Source organism: Haemaphysalis longicornis, unplaced genomic scaffold (assembly GCF_048455015.1).
Source record: "Haemaphysalis longicornis isolate Haplotype H1 unplaced genomic scaffold, Haemaphysalis longicornis Haplotype H1 scaffold_11, whole genome shotgun sequence".
NCBI lineage: Eukaryota > Metazoa > Arthropoda > Arachnida > Ixodida > Ixodidae > Haemaphysalis > Haemaphysalis longicornis.
The window spans coordinates 103,593,624-103,614,529 of NW_027526214.1; positions in this window are offsets into that span (position 1 = coordinate 103,593,624).

Sequence of the window (20,906 nt, forward strand, 5' to 3'; positions counted from 1 at the left end):
CATACCTTCATGGTGACGAGGTTTAAGGGCAAGGTGGCGGACCATGACACGAGAGCCTGCATAAAGAATGACAATTTGAAGGCCATGCTCGCAGCGGTAGCGTTGCCCAACTGGACACGGAGAGAGGAGCGCTTTCGTAGTCTAGGAGATAAATCCGCCGCACCGATGGTGGCGTGTGATTGCCAGACCATGTAGCACGGCCAGACCAGGATAAATGGGAAGGGCAACAAGTTCTCTTCGGTTTCCCCGTTGACGGGTACGAAAACGGGCCTTGTCGGCTGTGCCACGAGGCGAACCGGGCATACCTTCATGGTGACGAGGTTTAAGGGCAAGGTGGCGGACCATGAAACGAGGGCCTGCATAAAGAATGACAATTTGAAGGCCATGCTCGCAGCGGTAGCGTGACCCAACTGGACATGGAGAGAGGAGCGCTTTTGTAGTCTAGAAGATAAATCCGCCGCACCGATGGTGGCGTGTGATTGCCAGACCAGGTAGCATGGCGAGACCAGGATAGGCGGGAAGGGCAACAAGTTCTCTCGGGTTTCCCCGTTGACGGGTACCAAAACGGGCCTTGTCGGCTGTGCAACGAGGCGACACGGGCATGCTTCGATGGTGACGAGGTTTATGGGCAAGGTGGCTGACCATGACAGGGGGGCCTGCATAAAGAACGACAATTTAAAGGCCATGCTCGCACCGGTAGCGTGACCTAACTGGACACGGAGAGAGGAGGGCTTTTGTACTCGAGGAGATAAAACCGCCGCACTCATGGTGCCGTGTGATTGCCAGACCAGGTAGCGGGTCGAGACCAGAATAGGTTGGAAGGGCAAGAAGTTCTTTTAGGTTTCCCCGTTGACGGGTACGAAAACGGGCCTTGTCGGCTGTGCGACGAGGCGAAACGGGCGTGATTCGGTGATGACGAGGTTTAAGGGCAAGGTTGCTGATCATGACAGGATTGCCTGCATAAAGAATAACAATTTGAAGGGCATGCTCGCATCGGTAGCGTGCCCCAACTGGACACGGAGAGAGTAAGGATTTTTTACTCGAGGAGGTACATCCGCCGCACTGATGGTGGCGTGTAATTGCCAGACCAGGTAGCATGGCGAGACCAGGATAGGCGGGAAGGGCAACAAGTTCTCTTGGGTTTCCCCATTGACGGGTACGAAAACGCGCCTTGTCGGTTGTGCGACGAGGGGAACCGGGCATACCTTCATGATGACGACGTTTAAGGGCAAGGTGGCTGACCATGACACGAGGGCCTGCATAAAGAATGACAATTTGAAGGCCATGCTCGCAGCGGTAGCGTTGCCCAACTGGACACGGAGAGAGGAGCGCTTTCGTAGTCTAGGAGATAAATCCGCCGCACCGATGGTGGCGTGTGATTGCCAGACCATGTAGCACGGCCAGACCAGGATAAGTGGGAAGGGCAACAAGTTCTCTTCGGTTTCCCCGTTGACGGGTACGAAAACGGGCCTTGTCGGCTGTGCCACGAGGCGAACCGGGCATACCTTCAAGGTGACGAGGTTTAAGGGCAAGGTGGCGGACCATGACACGAGGGCCTGCATAAAGAATGACAATTTGAAGGCCATGCTCGCAGCGGTAGCGTTGCCCAACTGGACATGGAGAGAGGAGCGGTTTCGTAGTCTAGGAGATAAATCCGCCGCACCGATGGTGGCGTGTGATTGCCAGACCAGGTAGCATGGCGAGACCAGGATAGGCGGGAAGGGCAACAAGTTCTCTTGGGTTTCCCCGTTGACGGGTACGAAAACGGGCCTTGTCGGCTGTGCGACGAGGCGAACCGGGCATACCTTCATGGTGACGAGGTTTAAGGGCAAGGTGGCGGACCATGACACGAGAGCCTGCATAAAGAATGACAATTTGAAGGCCATGCTCGCAGCGGTAGCGTTGCCCAACTGGACACGGAGAGAGGAGCGCTTTCGTAGTCTAGGAGATAAATCCGCCGCACCGATGGTGGCGTGTGATTGCCAGACCATGTAGCACGGCCAGACCAGGATAAGTGGGAAGGGCAACAAGTTCTCTTCGGTTTCCCCGTTGACGGGTACGAAAACGGGCCTTGTCGGCTATGCCACGAGGCGAACCGGGCATACCTTCATGGTGACGAGGTTTAAGGGCAAGGTGGCGGACCATGACACGAGGGCCTGCATAAAGAATGACAATTTGAAGGCCATGCTCGCAGCGGTAGCGTGACCCAACTGGACACGGAGAGAGGAGCGCTTTTGTAGTCTAGAAGATAAATCCGCCGCACCGATGGTGGCGTGTGATTGCCAGACCAGGTAGCATGGCGAGACCAGGATAGGCTGGAAGGGCAACAAGTTCTCTTGGGTTTCCCCGTTGACGGGTACCAAAACGGGCCTTGTCGGCTGTGCAACGAGGCGACACGGGCATGCTTCGATGGTGACGAGGTTTATGGGCAAGGTGGCTGACCATGACAGGAGGGCCTGCATAAAGAACGACAATTTAAAGGCCATGCTCGCACCGGTAGCGTGACCCAACTGGACACGGAGAGAGGAGGGCTTTTGTACTCGAGGAGATAAATCCGCCGCACTCATGGTGCCGTGTGATTGCCAGACCAGGTAGCGGGGCGAGACCAGAAAAGGTTGGAAGGGCAAGAAGTTCTTTTAGGTTTCCCCGTTGACGGGTACGAAAACGGGCCTTGTCGGCTGTGCGACGAGGCGAACCGGGCATACCTTCATGGTGACGAGGTTTAAGGGCAAGGTGGTTGACCATGACAGGAGGGCCTGCATGAAGAATGACAATTTGAAGGCCATTATCGCAGCGGTAGCGTGGCCCAACTGGACACGGAGAGAGGAGGGCTTTCGTAGTCGTGCAGATAAATCCGATGCGCTGACTGTGGCGTGTGGTTGCCAGACCAGGTAGCGGGGCGAGAGCGGAATAGGTGGGAAGGGCAAGAAGTTCTTTTAGGTTTCCTCGTTGACGGGTACGAAAACGGGCCTTGTCGGCTGTGCGACGAGGCGAAACGGGCATGCTTCGATGGTGACGAGGTTTAAGGGCAAGGTGGCTGACCATGACAGGAGGGCCTGCATAAAGAATGACAATTTAAAGGCCACGCTCGCAGCGGTAGCGTGACCCAACTGGACACGGAGAGAGGAGGGCTTTTGTACTCGAGGAGATAAATCCGCCGCACTGATGGTGGCGTGTGATTGCCAGACCAGGAAGCGGGGCGAGACCAGGATAGGCGGGAAGGGCAACAAGTTCTCTTGGGTTTCCCCCTTGACGTTTACAAAAACGGGCCTTGTCGGCTGTGCGACGAGGTGAACCGGGCATACCTTCATGGTGACGAGGTTTAAGGGCAAGGTGGCTGACCATGACAGGAGGGCCTGCATAAAGAATGACAATTTAAAGGCCATGCTCGCAGCGGTAGCGTGACCCAACTGGACACGGAGAGAGGAGGGCTTTTGTACTCGAGGAGATAAATCCGCCGCACTGATGGTGGCGTGTGATTGCCAGACCAGGTAGCGGGGCGAGACCAGGATAGGCGGGAAGGGCAACAATGTCTCTTGGGTTTCCCCCTTGACGTTTACGAAAACGGGCCTTGTCGGCTGTGCGACGAGGTGAACCGGGCATACCTTCATGGTGACGAGGTTTAAGGGCAAGGTGGCGGACCATGACACGAGGGCCTGCATAAAGAATTACAATTTGAAGGCCATGCTCGGAGCGGTAGCGTGGCCCAACTGGACACGGAGAGAGGAGCGCTTTTGTAGTCTAGAAGATAAATCCACCGCACCGATGGTGGCGTGTGATTGCCAGACCATGTAGCACGGCCAGACCAGGATAGGTGGGAAGGGCAACAAGTTCTCTTCGGTTTCACTGTTGACGGGTACGAAAACGGCCCTTGTCGGCTGTGCGACGAGGCGAACCGGGCATACCTTCATGGTGACGAGGTTTAAGGGCAAGGTGGCGGACCATGACACGAGGGCCTGCATAAAGAATGACAATTTGAAGGCCATGCTCGCAGCGGTAGCGTTGCCCAACTGGACACGGAGAGAGGAGCGGTTTCGTAGTCTAGGAGATAAATCCGCCGCACCGATGGTGGCGTGTGATTGCCAGACAAGGTAGCATGGCGGCACCAGGATAGGCGGGAAGGGCAACAAGTTCTCTTGGGTTTCCCCGTTGACGGGTACGAAAACGGGCCTTGTCGGCTGTGCGACGAGGCGAACCGGGCATACCTTCATGGTGACGAGGTTTAAGGGCAAGGTTGCGGACCATGACACGAGAGCCTGCATAAAGAATGACAATTTGAAGGCCATGCTCGCAGCGGTAGCGTTGCCCAACTGGACACGGAGAGAGGAGCGCTTTCGTAGTCTAGGAGATAAATCCGCCGCACCGATGGTGGCGTGTGATTGCCAGACCATGTAGCACGGCCAGACCAGGATAAATGGGAAGGGCAACAAGTTCTCTTCGGTTTCCCCGTTGACGGGTACGAAAACGGGCCTTGTCGGCTGTGCCACGAGGCGAACCGGGCATACCTTCATGGTGACGAGGTTTAAGGGCAAGGTGGCGGACCATGACACGAGGGCCTGCATAAAGAATGACAATTTGAAGGCCATGCTCGCAGCGGTAGCGTGACCCAACTGGACATGGAGAGAGGAGCGCTTTTGTAGTCTAGAAGATAAATCCGCTGCACCGATGGTGGCGTGTGATTGCCAGACCAGGTAGCATGGCGAGACCAGGATAGGCGGGAAGGGCAACAAGTTCTCTCGGGTTTCCCCGTTGACGGGTACCAAAACGGGCCTTGTCGGCTGTGCAACGAGGCGAACCGGGCATACCTTCATGGTGCGAGGTTTAAGGGCAAGGTGGCGGACCATGACACGAGGGCCTACATAAAGAATGACAATTTGAAGGCCATGCTCGCAGCGGTAGCGTTGCCCAACTGGACACGGAGAGAGGAGCGGTTTCGTAGTCTAGGAGATAAATCCGCCGCACCGATGGTGGCGTGTGATTGCCAGACCAGGTAGCGGGGCGAGGCCAGAATAGGTTGGAAGGGCAAGAAGTTCTTTTAGGTTTCCCCGTTGACGGGTACGAAAACGGGCCTTGTCGGCTGTGCGACGAGGCGAAACGGGCGTGATTCGGTGATGACGAGGTTTAAGGGCAAGGTTGCTGATCATGACAGGATTGCCTGCATAAAGAATAACAATTTGAAGGGCATGCTCGCATCGGTAGCGTGCCCCAACTGGACACGGAGAGAGTAGGGATTTTTTACTCGAGGAGGTACATCCGCCGCACTGATGGTGGCGTGTAATTGCCAGACCAGGTAGCATGGCGAGACCAGGATAGGCGGGAAGGGCAACAAGTTCTCTTGGGTTTCCCCATTGACGGGTACGAAAACGCGACTTGTCGGTTGTGCGACGAGGGGAACCGGGCATACCTTCATGGTGACGACGTTTAGGGGCAAGGTGGCTGACCATGACACGAGGGCCTGCATAAAGAATGACAATTTGAAGGCCATGCTCGCAGCGGTAGCGTTGCCCAACTGGACACGGAGAGAGGAGCGCTTTCGTAGTCTAGGAGATAAATCCGCCGCACCGATGGTGGCGTGTGATTGCCAGACCATGTAGCACGGCCAGACCAGGATAAGTGGGAAGGGCAACAAGTTCTCTTCGGTTTCCCCGTTGACGGGTACGAAAACGGGCCTTGTCGGCTGTGCCACGAGGCGAACCGGGCATACCTTCATGGTGCGAGGTTTAAGGGCAAGGTGGCGGACCATGACACGAGGGCCTACATAAAGAATGACAATTTGAAGGCCATGCTCGCAGCGGTAGCGTTGCCCAACTGGACACGGAGAGAGGAGCGGTTTCGTAGTCTAGGAGATAAATCCGCCGCACCGATGGTGGCGTGTGATTGCCAGACCAGGTAGCATGGCGAGACCAGGATAGGCGGGAAGGGCAACAAGTTCTCTTGGGTTTCCCCGTTGACGGGTACGAAAACGGGCCTTGTCGGCTGTGCGACGAGGCGAACCGGGCATACCTTCATGGTGACGAGGTTTAAGGGCAAGGTGGCGGACCATGACACGAGAGCCTGCATAAAGAATGACAATTTGAAGGCCATGCTCGCAGCGGTAGCGTTGCCCAACTGGACACGGAGAGAGGAGCGCTTTCGTAGTCTAGGAGATAAATCCGCCGCACCGATGGTGGCGTGTGATTGCCAGACCATGTAGCACGGCCAGACCAGGATAAGTGGGAAGGGCAACAAGTTCTCTTCGGTTTCCCCGTTGACGGGTACGAAAACGGGCCTTGTCGGCTGTGCCACGAGGCGAACCGGGCATACCTTCATGGTGACGAGGTTTAAGGGCAAGGTGGCGGACCATGACACGAGGGCCTGCATAAAGAATGACAATTTGAAGGCCATGCTCGCAGCGGTAGCGTGACCCAACTGGACACGGAGAGAGGAGCGCTTTTGTAGTCTAGAAGATAAATCCGCCGCACCGATGGTGGCGTGTGATTGCCAGACCAGGTAGCATGGCGAGACCAGGATAGGCTGGAAGGGCAACAAGTTCTCTTGGGTTTCTTCGTTGACGGGTACCAAAACGGGCCTTGTCGGCTGTGCAACGAGGCGACACGGGCATGCTTCGATGGTGACGAGGTTTATGGGCAAGGTGGCTGACCATGACAGGAGGGCCTGCATAAAGAACGACAATTTAAAGGCCATGCTCGCACCGGTAGCGTGACCCAATTAGACCCGGAGAGAGGAGCGGTTTCGTAGTCTAGGAGATAAATCCGCCGCACCGATGGTGGCGTGTGATTGCCAGACCAGGTAGCGGGGCGAGGCCAGAATAGGTTGGAAGGGCAAGAAGTTCTTTTAGGTTTCCCCGTTGACGGGTACGAAAACGGGCCTTGTCGGCTGTGCGACGAGGCGAAACGGGCGTGATTCGGTGATGACGAGGTTTAAGGGCAAGGTTGCTGATCATGACAGGATTGCCTGCATAAAGAATAACAATTTGAAGGGCATGCTCGCATCGGTAGCGTGCCCCAACTGGACACGGAGAGAGTAGGGATTTTTTACTCGAGGAGGTACATCCGCCGCACTGATGGTGGCGTGTAATTGCCAGACCAGGTAGCATGGCGAGACCAGGATAGGCGGGAAGGGCAACAAGTTCTCTTGGGTTTCCCCATTGACGGGTACGAAAACGCGACTTGTCGGTTGTGCGACGAGGGGAACCGGGCATACCTTCATGGTGACGACGTTTAAGGGCAAGGTGGCTGACCATGACACGAGGGCCTGCATAAAGAATGACAATTTGAAGGCCATGCTCGCAGCGGTAGCGTTGCCCAACTGGACACGGAGAGAGGAGCGCTTTCGTAGTCTAGGAGATAAATCCGCCGCACCGATCGTGGCGTGTGAATGCCAGACCATGTAGCACGGCCAGACCAGGATAGGTGGGAAGGGCAACAAGTTCTCTTCGGTTTCCCCGTTGACGGGTACGAAAACGGGCCTTGTCGGCCGTGCGACGAGGCGAACCGGGCATACCTTCATGGTGACGAGGTTTAAGGGCAAGGTGGCGGACCATGACACGAGAGCCTGCATAAAGAATGACAATTTGAAGGCCATGCTCGCAGCGGTAGCGTTGCCCAACTGGACACGGAGAGAGGAGCGCTTTCGTAGTCTAGGAGATAAATCCGCCGCACCGATGGTGGCGTGTGATTGCCAGACCATGTAGCACAGCCAGACCAGGATAAGTGGGAAGGGCAACAAGTTCTCTTCGGTTTCCCCGTTGACGGGTACGAAAACGGGCCTTGTCGGCTGTGCCACGAGGCGAACCGGGCATACCTTCATGGTGCGAGGTTTAAGGGCAAGGTGGCGGACCATGACACGAGGGCCTACATAAAGAATGACAATTTGAAGGCCATGCTCGCAGCGGTAGCGTTGCCCAACTGGACACGGAGAGAGGAGCGGTTTCGTAGTCTAGGAGATAAATCCGCCGCACCGATGGTGGCGTGTGATTGCCAGACCAGGTAGCATGGCGAGACCAGGATAGGCGGGAAGGGCAACAAGTTCTCTTGGGTTTCCCCGTTGACGGGTACGAAAACGGGCCTTGTCGGCTGTGCGACGAGGCGAACCGGGCATACCTTCATGGTGACGAGGTTTAAGGGCAAGGTGGCGGACCATGACACGAGAGCCTGCATAAAGAATGACAATTTGAAGGCCATGCTCGCAGCGGTAGCGTTGCCCAACTGGACACGGAGAGAGGAGCGCTTTCGTAGTCTAGGAGATAAATCCGCCGCACCGATGGTGGCGTGTGATTGCCAGACCATGTAGCACGGCCAGACCAGGATAAGTGGGAAGGGCAACAAGTTCTCTTCGGTTTCCCCGTTGACGGGTACGAAAACGGGCCTTGTCGGCTGTGCCACGAGGCGAACCGGGCATACCTTCATGGTGACGAGGTTTAAGGGCAAGGTGGCGGACCATGACACGAGGGCCTGCATAAAGAATGACAATTTGAAGGCCATGCTCGCAGCGGTAGCGTGACCCAACTGGACACGGAGAGAGGAGCGCTTTTGTAGTCTAGAAGATAAATCCGCCGCACCGATGGTGGCGTGTGATTGCCAGACCAGGTAGCATGGCGAGACCAGGATAGGCTGGAAGGGCAACAAGTTCTCTTGGGTTTCTTCGTTGACGGGTACCAAAACGGGCCTTGTCGGCTGTGCAACGAGGCGACACGGGCATGCTTCGATGGTGACGAGGTTTATGGGCAAGGTGGCTGACCATGACAGGAGGGCCTGCATAAAGAACGACAATTTAAAGGCCATGCTCGCACCGGTAGCGTGACCCAACTGGACCCGGAGAGAGGAGGGCTTTTGTACTCGAGGCGATAAATCCGCCGCACTCATGGTGCCGTGTGATTGCCAGACCAGGTAGCGGGGCGAGACCAGAATAGGTTGGAAGGGCAAGAAGTTCTTTTAGGTTTCCCCGTTGACGGGTACGAAAACGGGCCTTGTCGGCTGTGCGACGAGGCGAACCGGGCATACCTTCATGGTGACGAGGTTTAAGGGCAAGGTGGTTGACCATGACAGGAGGGCCTGCATGAAGAATGACAATTTGAAGGCCATTATCGCAGCGGTAGCGTGGCCCAACTGGACACGGAGAGAGGAGGGCTTTCGTAGTCGTGCAGATAAATCCGATGCGCTGACTGTGGCGTGTGGTTGCCAGACCAGGTAGCGGGGCGAGAGCGGAATAGGTGGGAAGGACAAGAAGTTCTTTTAGGTTTCCTCGTTGACGGGTACGAAAACGGGCCTTGTCGGCTGTGCGACGAGGCGAAACGGGCATGCTTCGATGGTGACGAGGTTTAAGGGCAAGGTGGCTGACCATGACAGGAGGGCCTGCATAAAGAATGACAATTTAAAGGCCACGCTCGCAGCGGTAGCGTGACCCAACTGGACACGGAGAGAGGAGGGCTTTTGTACTCGAGGAGATAAATCCGCCGCACTGATGGTGGCGTGTGATTGCCAGACCAGGAAGCGGGGCGAGACCAGGATAGGCGGGAAGGGCAACAAGTTCTCTTGGGTTTCCCCCTTGACGTTTACAAAAACGGGCCTTGTCGGCTGTGCGACGAGGTGAACCGGGCATACCTTCATGGTGACGAGGTTTAAGGGCAAGGTGGCGGACCATGACACGAGGGCCTGCATAAAGAATGACAATTTGAAGGCCATGCTCGCAGCGGTAGCGTGGCCCAACTGGACACGGAGAGAGGAGCGCTTTTGTAGTCTAGAAGATAAATCCGCCGCACCGATGGTGGCGTGTGATTGCCAGACCATGTAGCACGGCCAGACCAGGATAGGTGGGAAGGGCAACAAGTTCTCTTCGGTTTCCCTGTTGACGGGTACGAAAACGGGCCTTGTCGGCTGTGCGACGAGGCGAACCGGGCATACCTTCATGGTGACGAGGTTTAAGGGCAAGGTGGCGGACCATGACACGAGGGCCTGCATAAAGAATGACAATTTGAAGGCCATGCTCGCAGCGGTAGCGTTGCCCAACTGGACACGGAGAGAGGAGCGGTTTCGTAGTCTAGGAGATAAATCCGCCGCACCGATGGTGGCGTGTGATTGCCAGACCAGGTAGCATGGCGAGACCAGGATAGGCGGGAAGGGCAACAAGTTCTCTTGGGTTTCCCCGTTGACGGGTACGAAAACGGGCCTTGTCGGCTGTGCGACGAGGCGAACCGGGCATACCTTCATGGTGACGAGGTTTAAGGGCAAGGTGGCGGACCATGACACGAGAGCCTGCATAAAGAATGACAATTTGAAGGCCATGCTCGCAGCGGTAGCGTTGCCCTACTGGACACGGAGAGAGGAGCGCTTTCGTAGTCTAGGAGATAAATCCGCCGCACCGATGGTGGCGTGTGATTGCCAGACCATGTAGCATGGCGAGACCAGGATAGGCGGGAAGGGCAACAAGTTGTCTTGGGTTTCCCCGTTGACGGGTACCAAAACGGGCCTTGTCGGCTGTGCGACGAGGCGAACCGGGCATACCTTCATGGTGACGACGTTTAAGGGCAAGGTGGCTGACCATGACACGAGTGCCTGCATAAAGAATGACAATTTGAAGGCCATGCTCGCAGCGGTAGCGTTGCCCAACTGGACACGGAGAGAGGAGCGCTTTCGTAGTCTAGGAGATAAATCCGCCGCACCGATGGTGGCGTGTGATTGCCAGACCATGTAGCACGGTCAGACCAGGATAGGTGGGGAGGGCAACAAGTTCTCTTCGGTTTCCCCGTTGACGGGTACGAAAACGGGCCTTGTCGGCTGTGCGACGGGGCGAACCGGGCATACTTCATGGTGACGAGGTTGAAGGGCAAGGTGGCGGACCATGACACGAGGGCCTGCATAAAGAATGACAATTTGAAGGCCATGCTCGCAGCGGTAGCGTGGCCCAACTGGACACGGAGAGAGGAGCGCTTTTGTAGTCTAGAAGATAAATCCGCCGCACCGATGGTGGCGTGTGATTGCCAGACCATGTAGCACGGCCAGACCAGGATAGGTGGGAAGGGCAACAAGTTCTCTTCGGTTTCCCCGTTAACGGGTACGAAAACGGGCCTTGTCGGCTGTGCGACGAGGCGAACCGGGCATACCTTCATGGTGACGAGGTTTAAGGGCAAGGTGGCGGACCATGACACGAGGGCCTGCATAAAGAATGACAATTTTAAGGCCATGCTCGCAGCGGTAGCGTTGCCCAACTGGACACGGAGAGAGGAGCGGTTTCGTAGTCTAGGAGATAAATCCGCCGCACCGATGGTGGCGTGTGATTGCCAGACCAGGTAGCATGGCGAGACCAGGATAGGCGGGAAGGGCAACAAGTTCTTTTGGGTTTCCCCGTTGACGGGTACGAAAACGGGCCTTGTCGACTGTGCGACGAGGCGAACCGGGCATACCTTCATGGTGACGAGGTTTAAGGGCAAGGTGGCGGACCATGACACGAGGGCCTGCATAAAGAATGACAATTTGAAGGCCATGCTCGCAGCGGTAGCGTTGCCCAACTGGACACGGAGAGAGGAGCGCTTTCGTAGTCTAGGAGATAAATCCGCCGCACCGATGGTGGCGTGTGATTGCCAGACCATGTAGCACGGCCAGACCAGGATAGGTGGGAAGGGCAACAAGTTCTCTTCGGTTTCCCCGTTGACGGGTACGAAAACGGGCCTTGTCGGCTGTGCGACGAGGCGAACCGGGCATACCTTCATGGTGACGAGGTTTAAGGGCAAGGTGGCGGACCATGACACGAGGGCCTGCATAAAGAATGACAATTTGAAGGCCATGCTCGCAGCGGTAGCGTGACCCAACTGGACACGGAGAGAGGAGCGCTTTTGTAGTCTAGAAGATAAATCCGCCGCACCGATGGTGGCGTGTGATTGCCAGACCAGGTAGCATGGCGAGACCAGGATAGGCGGGAAGGGCAACAAGTTCTCTTGGGTTTCCCCGTTGACGGGTACCAAAACGGGCCTTGTCGGCTGTGCGACGAGGCGAACCGGGCATGACTTCATGGTGACGACGTTTAAGGGCAAGGTGGCTGACCATGACACGAGTGCCTGCATAAAGAATGACAATTTGAAGGCCATGCTCGCAGCGGTAGCGTTGCCCAACTGGACACGGAGAGAGGAGCGCTTTCGTAGTCTCGGAGATAAATCCGCCGCACCGATGGTGGCTTGTGATTGCCAGACCATGTAGCACGGTCAGACCAGGATAGGTGGGAAGGGCAACAAGTTCTCGTCAGTTTCCCCGTTGACGGGTACGAAAACGGGCCTTGTCGGCTGTGCGACGAGGCGAACCGGGCATACCTTCATGGTGACGAGGTTTAAGGGCAAGGTGGCGGACCATGACACGAGGGCCTGCATAAAGAATGACAATTTGAAGGCCATGCTCGCAGCGGTAGCGTGGCCCAACTGGACACGGAGAGAGGAGCGCTTTTGTAGTCTAGAAGATAAATCTGCCGCACCGATGGTGGCGTGTGATTGCCAGACCATGTAGCACGGCCAGACCAGGATAGGTGGGAAGGGCAACAAGTTCTCTTCGGTTTCCCCGTTGACGGGTACGAAAACGGGCCTTGTCGGCTGTGCGACGAGGCGAACCGGGCATACCTTCATGGTGACGAGGTTTAAGGGCAAGGTGGCGGACCATGACACGAGGGCCTGCATAAAGAATGACAATTTGAAGGCCATGCTCGCAGCGGTAGCGTTGCCCAACTGGACACGGAGAGAGGAGCGGTTTCGTAGTCTAGGAGATAAATCCGCCGCACCGATGGTGGCTTGTGATTGCCAGACCAGGTAGCATGGCGAGACCAGGATAGGCGGGAAGGGCAACAAGTTCTCTAGGGTTTCCCCGTTGACGGGTACGAAAACGGGCCTTGTCGGCTGTGCGATGAGGCGAACCGGGCATACCTTCATGGTGACGAGGTTTAAGGGCAAGGTGGCGGACCATGACACGAGGGCCTGCATAAAGAATGACAATTTGAAGGCCATGCTCGCAGCGGTAGCGTTGCCCAACTGGACACGGAGAGAGGAGCGCTTTCGTAGTCTAGGAGATAAATCCGCCGCACCGATGGTGGCGTGTGATTGCCAGACCATGTAGCACGGTCAGACCAGGATAGGTGGGGAGGGCAACAAGTTCTCTTCGGTTTCCCCGTTGACGGGTACGAAAACGGGCCTTGTCGGCTGTGCGACGAGGCGAACCGGGCATACTTCATGGTGACGAGGTTTAAGGGCAAGGTGGCGGACCATGACACGAGGGCCTGCATAAAGAATGACAATTTGAAGGCCATGCTCGCAGCGGTAGCGTGGCCCAACTGGACACGGAGAGAGGAGCGCTTTTGTAGTCTAGAAGATAAATCCGCCGCACCGATGGTGGCGTGTGATTGCCAGACCATGTAGCACGGCCAGACCAGGATAGGTGGGAAGGGCAACAAGTTCTCTTCGGTTTCCCCGTTGACGGGTACGAAAACGGGCCTTGTCGGCTGTGCGACGAGGCGAACCGGGCATACCTTCATGGTGACGAGGTTTAAGGGCAAGGTGGAGGAACATGACACGAGGGCCTGCATAAAGAATGACAATTTTAAGGCCATGCTCGCAGCGGTAGCGTTGCCCAACTGGACACGGAGAGAGGAGCGGTTTCGTAGTCTAGGAGATAAATCCGCCGCACCGATGGTGGCGTGTGATTGCCAGACCAGGTAGCATGGCGAGACCAGGATAGGCGGGAAGGGCAACAAGTTCTCTTGGGTTTCCCCGTTGACGGGTACGAAAACGGGCCTTGTCGGCTGTGCGACGAGGCGAACCGGGCATACCTTCATGGTGACGAGGTTTAAGGGCAAGGTGGCGGACCATGACACGAGGGCCTGCATAAAGAATGACAATTTGAAGGCCATGCTCGCAGCGGTAGCGTTGCCCAACTGGACACGGAGAGAGGAGCGCTTTCGCAGTCTAGGAGATAAATCCGCCGCACCGATGGTGGCGTGTGATTGCCAGACCATGTAGTACGGCCAGACCAGGATAGGTGGGAAGGGCAACAAGTTCTCTTCGGTTTCCCCATTGACGGGTACGAAAACGGGCCTTGTCGGCTGTGCCACGAGGCGAACCGGGCATACCTTCATGGTGACGAGGTTTAAGGGCAAGGTGGCGGACCATGACACGAGGGCCTGCATAAAGAATGACAATTTGAAGGCCATGCTCGCGGCGGTAGCGTGACCCAACATGACACAGAGAGAGGAGCGCTTTTGTAGTCTAGAAGATAAATCCGCCGCACCGATGGTGGCGTGTGATTGCCAGACCAGGCAGCATGGCGAGACCAGGATAGGCGGGAAGGGCAACAAGTTCTCTTGGGTTTCCCCGTTGACGGGTACGAAAACGGGCCTTGTCGGCTGTGCGACGAGGCGAACCGGGCATACCTTCATGGTGACGACGTTTAAGGGCAAGGTGGCTGACCATGACACGAGGGCCTGCATAAAGAATGACAATTTGAAGGCCATGCTCGCAGCGGTAGCGTTGCCCAACTGGACACGGAGAGAGGAGCGCTTTCGTAGTCTAGGAGATAAATCCGCCGCACCGATGGTGGCGTGTGATTGCCAGACCATGTAGCATGGCCAGACCAGGATAGGTGGGAAGGGCAACAAGTTCTCTTCGGTTTCCCCGTTGACGGGTACGAAAACGGGCCTTGTCGGCTGTGCGACGAGGCGAACCGGGCATACCTTCATGGTGACGAGGTTTAAGGGCAAGGTGGCGGACCATGACACGAGGGCCTGCATAAAAAATGACAATTTGAAGGCCATGCTCGCAGCGGTAGCGTTGCCCAACTGGACACGGAGAGAGGAGCGCTTTCGTAGTCTAGGAGATAAATCCGCCGCACCGATGGTGGCGTGTGATTGCCAGACCAGGTAGCATGGCGAGACCGGGATAGGCGGGAAGGGCAACAAGTTCTCTTGGGTTTCCCCGTTGACGGGTACGAAAACGGGCCTTGTCGGCTGTGCGACGAGGCGAACCGGGCATACCTTCATGGTGACGAGGTTTAAGGGCAAGGTGGCGGACCATGACACGAGAGCCTGCATAAAGAATGACAATTTGAAGGCCATGCTCGCAGCGGTAGCGTTGCCCAACTGGACACGGAGAGAGGAGCGCTTTCGTAGTCTAGGAGATAAATCCGCCGCACCGATGGTGGCGTGTGATTGCCAGACCATGTAGCACGGCCAGACCAGGATAGGTGAGAAGGGCAACAAGTTCTCTTCGGTTTCCCCGTTGACGGGTACGAAAACGGGCCTTGTCGGCTGGGCCACGAGGCGAACCGGGCATACCTTCATGGTGACGAGGTTTAAGGGCAAGGTGGCGGACCATGACACGAGGGCCTGCATAAAGAATGACAATTTGAAGGCCATGCTCGCAGCGGTAGCGTTGCCCAACTGGACACGGGAGAGGAGCGCTTTCGTAGTCTAGGAGATAAATCCGCCGCACCGATGGTGGCGTGTGATTGCCAGACCATGTAGCACGGCCAGACCAGGATAGGTGGGAAGGGCAACAAGTTCTCTTCGGTTTCCCCGTTGACGGGTACGAAAACGGGCCTTTTCGGCTTTGCGACGAGGCGAACCGGGCATACCTTCATGGTGACGAGGTTTAAGGGCAAGGTGGCGGACCATGACACGAGGGCCTGCATAAAGAATGACAATTTGAAGGCCATGCTCGCAGCAGTAGCGTTGCCCAACTGGACACGGAGAGAGGAGCGCTTTCGAAGTCTAGGAGATAAATCCGTCGCACCGACGGTGGCGTGTGATTGCCAGACCAGGTAGCATGGCGAGACCAGGATAGGCAGGAAGGGCAACAAGTTCTCTTGGGTTTCCCCGTTGACGGGTACGAAAACGGGCCTTGTCGGCTGTGCGACGAGGCGAACCGGGCATACCTTCATGATGACGAGGTTTAAGTGCAAGGTGGCGGACCATGACACGAGGGCCTGCATAAAGAATGACAATTTGAAGGCCATGCTCGCAGCGGTAGCGTTGCCCAACTGGACACGGAGAGAAGAGCGCTTTCGTAGTCTAGGAGATAAATACGCCGCACCGATGGTGGCGTGTGATTGCCAGACCATGTAGCACGGCCAGACCAGGATAGGTGGGAAGGGCAACAAGTTCTCTTCGGTTTCCCCGTTGACGGGTAAGAAAACGGGCCTTGTCGGCTGTGTGACGAGGCGACACGGGCATGCTTCGATGGTGACGAGGTTTAAGGGCAAGGTGGCGGACCATGACACGAGGGCCTGCATAAAGAATGACAATTTGAAGGCCATGCTCGCAGCGGTAGCGTGACCCAACTGGACACGGAGAGAGGAGCGCTTTTGTAGTCTAGAAGATAAATCCGCCGCACCGATGGTGGCGTGTGATTGCCAGACCAGGTAGCATGGCGAGACCAGGATAGGCGGGAAGGGCAACAAGTTCTCTTGGGTTTCCCCGTTGACGGGTACCAAAACGGGCCTTGTCGGCTGTGCGACGAGGCGAACCGGGCATGACTTCATGGTGACGACGTTTAAGGGCAAGGTGGCTGACCATGACACGAGTGCCTGCATAAAGAATGACAATTTGAAGGCCATGCTCGCAGCGGTAGCGTTGCCCAACTGGACACGGAGAGAGGAGCGCTTTCGTAGTCTCGGAGATAAATCCGCCGCACCGATGGTGGCTTGTGATTGCCAGACCATGTAGCACGGTCAGACCAGGATAGGTGGGAAGGGCAACAAGTTCTCGTCAGTTTCCCCGTTGACGGGTACGAAAACGGGCCTTGTCGGCTGTGCGACGAGGCGAACCGGGCATACCTTCATGGTGACGAGGTTTAAGGGCAAGGTGGCGGACCATGACACGAGGGCCTGCATAAAGAATGACAATTTGAAGGCCATGCTCGCAGCGGTAGCGTGGCCCAACTGGACACGGAGAGAGGAGCGCTTTTGTAGTCTAGAAGATAAATCTGCCGCACCGATGGTGGCGTGTGATTGCCAGACCATGTAGCACGGCCAGACCAGGATAGGTGGGAAGGGCAACAAGTTCTCTTCGGTTTCCCCGTTGACGGGTACGAAAACGGGCCTTGTCGGCTGTGCGACGAGGCGAACCGGGCATACCTTCATGGTGACGAGGTTTAAGGGCAAGGTGGCGGACCATGACACGAGGGCCTGCATAAAGAATGACAATTTGAAGGCCATGCTCGCAGCGGTAGCGTTGCCCAACTGGACACGGAGAGAGGAGCGGTTTCGTAGTCTAGGAGATAAATCCGCCGCACCGATGGTGGCTTGTGATTGCCAGACCAGGTAGCATGGCGAGACCAGGATAGGCGGGAAGGGCAACAAGTTCTCTTGGGTTTCCCCGTTGACGGGTACGAAAACGGGCCTTGTCGGCTGTGCGATGAGGCGAACCGGGCATACCTTCATGGTGACGAGGTTTAAGGGCAAGGTGGCGGACCATGACACGAGGGCCTGCATAAAGAATGACAATTTGAAGGCCATGCTCGCAGCGGTAGCGTTGCCCAACTGGACACGGAGAGAGGAGCGCTTTCGTAGTCTAGGAGATAAATCCGCCGCACCGATGGTGGCGTGTGATTGCCAGACCATGTAGCACGGTCAGACCAGGATAGGTGGGGAGGGCAACAAGTTCTCTTCGGTTTCCCCGTTGACGGGTACGAAAACGGGCCTTGTCGGCTGTGCGACGAGGCGAACCGGGCATACTTCATGGTGACGAGGTTTAAGGGCAAGGTGGCGGACCATGACACGAGGGCCTGCATAAAGAATGACAATTTGAAGGCCATGCTCGCAGCGGTAGCGTGGCCCAACTGGACACGGAGAGAGGAGCGCTTTTGTAGTCTAGAAGATAAATCCGCCGCACCGATGGTGGCGTGTGATTGCCAGACCATGTAGCACGGCCAGACCAGGATAGGTGGGAAGGGCAACAAGTTCTCTTCGGTTTCCCCGTTGACGGGTACGAAAACGGGCCTTGTCGGCTGTGCGACGAGGCGAACCGGGCATACCTTCATGGTGACGAGGTTTAAGGGCAAGGTGGAGGAACATGACACGAGGGCCTGCATAAAGAATGACAATTTTAAGGCCATGCTCGCAGCGGTAGCGTTGCCCAACTGGACACGGAGAGAGGAGCGGTTTCGTAGTCTAGGAGATAAATCCGCCGCACCGATGGTGGCGTGTGATTGCCAGACCAGGTAGCATGGCGAGACCAGGATAGGCGGGAAGGGCAACAAGTTCTCTTGGGTTTCCCCGTTGACGGGTACGAAAACGGGCCTTGTCGGCTGTGCGACGAGGCGAACCGGGCATACCTTCATGGTGACGAGGTTTAAGGGCAAGGTGGCGGACCATGACACGAGGGCCTGCATAAAGAATGACAATTTGAAGGCCATGCTCGCAGCGGTAGCGTTGCCCAACTGGACACGGAGAGAGGAGCGCTTTCGCAGTCTAGGAGATAAATCCGCCGCACCGATGGTGGCGTGTGATTGCCAGACCATGTAGTACGGCCAGACCAGGATAGGTGGGAAGGGCAACAAGTTCTCTTCGGTTTCCCCATTGACGGGTACGAAAACGGGCCTTGTCGGCTGTGCCACGAGGCGAACCGGGCATACCTTCATGGTGACGAGGTTTAAGGGCAAGGTGGCGGACCATGACACGAGGGCCTGCATAAAGAATGACAATTTGAAGGCCATGCTCGCGGCGGTAGCGTGACCCAACATGACACAGAGAGAGGAGCGCTTTTGTAGTCTAGAAGATAAATCCGCCGCACCGATGGTGGCGTGTGATTGCCAGACCAGGCAGCATGGCGAGACCAGGATAGGCGGGAAGGGCAACAAGTTCTCTTGGGTTTCCCCGTTGACGGGTACGAAAACGGGCCTTGTCGGCTGTGCGACGAGGCGAACCGGGCATACCTTCATGGTGACGACGTTTAAGGGCAAGGTGGCTGACCATGACACGAGGGCCTGCATAAAGAATGACAATTTGAAGGCCATGCTCGCAGCGGTAGCGTTGCCCAACTGGACACGGAGAGAGGAGCGCTTTCGTAGTCTAGGAGATAAATCCGCCGCACCGATGGTGGCGTGTGATTGCCAGACCATGTAGCATGGCCAGACCAGGATAGGTGGGAAGGGCAACAAGTTCTCTTCGGTTTCCCCGTTGACGGGTACGAAAACGGGCCTTGTCGGCTGTGCGACGAGGCGAACCGGGCATACCTTCATGGTGACGAGGTTTAAGGGCAAGGTGGCGGACCATGACACGAGGGCCTGCATAAAAAATGACAATTTGAAGGCCATGCTCGCAGCGGTAGCGTTGCCCAACTGGACACGGAGAGAGGAGCGCTTTCGTAGTCTAGGAGATAAATCCGCCGCACCGATGGTGGCGTGTGATTGCCAGACCAGGTAGCATGGCGAGACCGGGATAGGCGGGAAGGGCAACAAGTTCTCTTGGGTTTCCCCGTTGACGGGTACGAAAACGGGCCTTGTCGGCTGTGCGACGAGGCGAACCGGGCATACCTTCATGGTGACGAGGTTTAAGGGCAAGGTGGCGGACCATGACACGAGAGCCTGCATAAAGAATGACAATTTGAAGGCCATGCTCGCAGCGGTAGCGTTGCCCAACTGGACACGGAGAGAGGAGCGCTTTCGTAGTCTAGGAGATAAATCCGCCGCACCGATGGTGGCGTGTGATTGCCAGACCATGTAGCACGGCCAGACCAGGATAGGTGAGAAGGGCAACAAGTTCTCTTCGGTTTCCCCGTTGACGGGTACGAAAACGGGCCTTGTCGGCTGGGCCACGAGGCGAACCGGGCATACCTTCATGGTGACGAGGTTTAAGGGCAAGGTGGCGGACCATGACACGAGGGCCTGCATAAAGAATGACAATTTGAAGGCCATGCTCGCAGCGGTAGCGTTGCCCAACTGGACACGGGAGAGGAGCGCTTTCGTAGTCTAGGAGATAAATCCGCCGCACCGATGGTGGCGTGTGATTGCCAGACCATGTAGCACGGCCAGACCAGGATAGGTGGGAAGGGCAACAAGTTCTCTTCGGTTTCCCCGTTGACGGGTACGAAAACGGGCCTTTTCGGCTTTGCGACGAGGCGAACCGGGCATACCTTCATGGTGACGAGGTTTAAGGGCAAGGTGGCGGACCATGACACGAGGGCCTGCATAAAGAATGACAATTTGAAGGCCATGCTCGCAGCAGTAGCGTTGCCCAACTGGACACGGAGAGAGGAGCGCTTTCGAAGTCTAGGAGATAAATCCGTCGCACCGACGGTGGCGTGTGATTGCCAGACCAGGTAGCATGGCGAGACCAGGATAGGCAGGAAGGGCAACAAGTTCTCTTGGGTTTCCCCGTTGACGGGTACGAAAACGGGCCTTGTCGGCTGTGCGACGAGGCGAACCGGGCATACCTTCATGATGACGAGGTTTAAGTGCAAGGTGGCGGACCATGACACGAGGGCCTGCATAAAGAATGACAATTTGAAGGCCATGCTCGCAGCGGTAGCGTTGCCCAACTGGACACGGAGAGAAGAGCGCTTTCGTAGTCTAGGAGATAAATACGCCGCACCGATGGTGGCGTGTGATTGCCAGACCATGTAGCACGGCCAGACCAGGATAGGTGGGAAGGGCAACAAGTTCTCTTCGGTTTCCCCGTTGACGGGTAAGAAAACGGGCCTTGTCGACTGTGTGACGAGGCGACACGGGCATGCTTCGATGGTGACGAGGTTTAAGGGCAAGGTGGCTGACCATGACAGGAGGGCCTGCATAAAGAATGACAATTTAAAGGCCATGCTCGCAGCGGTAGCGTGACCCAACTGGACACGGAGAGAGGAGGGCTTTTGTACTCGAGGAGATAAATCCGCCGCACTGATGGTGGCGTGTGATTGCCAGACCAGGTAGCGGGGCGAGACCAGAATAG